Source organism: Pyxicephalus adspersus, chromosome 7 (assembly GCF_032062135.1).
Source record: "Pyxicephalus adspersus chromosome 7, UCB_Pads_2.0, whole genome shotgun sequence".
In the NCBI taxonomy this organism is placed as follows: domain Eukaryota; kingdom Metazoa; phylum Chordata; class Amphibia; order Anura; family Pyxicephalidae; genus Pyxicephalus; species Pyxicephalus adspersus.
Genome location: NC_092864.1, coordinates 306138 through 308758, shown reverse-complemented (window position 1 = coordinate 308758; position 2621 = coordinate 306138).

The window sequence follows — 2621 nt, the reverse complement described above, 5'->3', positions numbered from 1 at the left end:
CCCCCCCCCCCTAGTGGTGGTGTTAGAAGGTGCAGTTTTGGGGTGAATGTTAGAGATCTGAGTGTTGCCCCCTCTCCTGACCCCCGTTTCTTTTTACCCCAGTCAGTGGCAGGGGGAGGTGACAGAAGGGCTCCCCGGTTGGTCGGAATCTCAGCGAGAGTCTCTGTCCCACGAGCTGAGTGACGTCCTAATATATCTGCTGGAATTGGCCGAGAAATGCCACGTGGATCTGCCACGGGCCGTCCTGGCCAAGATGGAGCTGAATGCGTTGAAGTATCCGGCTGCCCGGGTTCAGGGGAGCGCCAAGAAATACACGGAATACAGCGCTGAGGAGAACGGCGCTCCTTCCGGCCAATAGGAATGTACGGTGCTGGGGGCGGGGCCCCCCGGATGGCCGTCTGATGGTGGGGGGCCCCTCCCCGGATGGGCGGCTGGTGGCGGGCCCCCACGATGGGCGCTCCCACGCTGACATTGCATGGTATTCTGCTTTTAGGCCTGTGACGGTTTTAGTTCTGTTTTGCGGTGGCCGGAGGATGACGAGTTATTTCTGTTCTTCCTGGAAGAGGAGCCACTTCTGGAAACCCTCAGCCGCTGGGTGGGGGAGCCCCTTTTATTACCCCCTGCCGCCAGGAAGCCATGGGGGAGGGCAGTACTGAGGGCGGAGGTCCCCCCCTCCTTTCTTCCTCTTTATGACGTTCAGGCCATGGTGAGGTTTTATGTGACTGCTGTATACCGGCCACGTGCATCATGTGACCTGCTGCCGGTCTGCTGATTGGGTTCCTTTGGTCATCTGACTTCAGTCCTAGGGGACTAGAGGAGGCTGGAAGCACCAGACTGTTACCCATGGCAACCAGGAATTGTCTGCCCTGCAGTGGGGGAGGGGGTTGTGAGAGGATTTTACTGTAATTTATCTTTTATTTTTCTGTTTTATTTGTGAATAACCCGATTAAATCTACGGTTATCAATCTGTCGCCTGTCCATCAATTTCTTGGGGTTAAGGGGTGACTGAACGCCCCCTTCTGGATGTGGGGGAGGGGTGACGAGCACATTTCCTGCTTGGTTATGGAGAAGGGGCAATACCTGCCTTTGGGTACCATGGGGATCCAATATGGGGGGACCCCTGCCAGTGCCCCCCCCCCCCCCCCAAGGGGAACGGTCTGTTGGGTGGCTATGGGGGGGATGATTTAGGTGTGACAACAGGAAGGGACAGTGCCCCTAGTGGGGAGGTCTCATCTTTAGACTGGGTATCACAGAACAGGATGGGGGAGAAATCTCCTACAGCTGCACCCCAATGGCTGAAAAACAATTTCTGCACTGCTCCCCCAAATGGGTGATGTGAGCTTGCCCCATTAATGGGTGGATGGGGTATATTTACCAATGGGTGAAGTGAGCTATTCCTGCCCCGGGGCAGAGGGAGGGTGGGTAGTCTCTATACCCACTAGTGGGCAACGGGAGCCCATCCTGCCCCGGGAGGGGTATATATACCCACTAATGGGCAACGGGAGCTCATCCTGCCCCGGGAGGGGGTATATATACCCACTAATGGGCAACGGGAGCTCATCCTGCCCCGGGTAGGATTATTATTTCTTCTATGACTCGTGTGATAAGGGTCACATGATGCGGAATGCTGTCCAATCCCAGCACTCAATGTACAATATAAGAAATCGGGGTCACTGCAGCATTCATAGCCAGCAGTAATCTAATAAATCTGCCGAATCTACCCCCAGCAGCACACAGGCAGAGCACACAGACCATCACGAGGAATCATGGGGCCAATATTCTGTGGCCCCTCAATGTCACTCCTATCACACGGGGGAACGCATTTTGTGTTGAGTTAGATCTTACACTTGTTTTTTACTAATTTTGCTATCATCCAGTTTTTACAATTAAGTTTACTCTCCATTTTTGTCAAAAAACATTAAAATTTTAAATACAATGAAATAATAACTTAAATGTTTATTCAAAAATGTGTTCATACAAAGGATTTATTGTTACTCTATGACATAAGGTAAGTAGTTAAGGTAAAAATGTACGCTTCTAGCTTTTCCTGGAGTGTTCAGTGTTAGGACAATCCCGCCGGATGCTCCAACAATAGTCAGCCATCATATGTACATCCCATCTACCCTGATACCGTCCGTCCATGACCTTCACATCTTGGGGGAATCATTCACCTTGCTCATCACTGACTGCACCAAGGTTTTCCGGGAAGTTAGAAAGATGGCTATGCAGAAAATGCACCTTGATGCTCATATTGCAACCAAACATTTTGTATCTCTCCAAGAGTTTCTGGGCAATTTCTGTGTAATTATTTGCTCGTGTGTTTCCAGGAAAGTCCCTGACAATGGCTTTGAATGATAACCAAGCATTCTTTTCCACTTCTGACATTGTCCTGATGAAATGTTCATCTTTGATGAGCTGCCCAATCTGTGGACCATCAAACACACCGGCCTTTATTATTTCAAATGACAGCTAGGAAATGCCAACATGAGGAACTTGGAACATTCTCCTTTAGTTGGCAAAGCTTTAACAAACTGCTTCATCAGACCCAGTTCCATGTGCAGAGGCGGGAATATAATATTCTATCAACAAGTGGCTCATGTAGAATGTTTGGATCTCCTGGT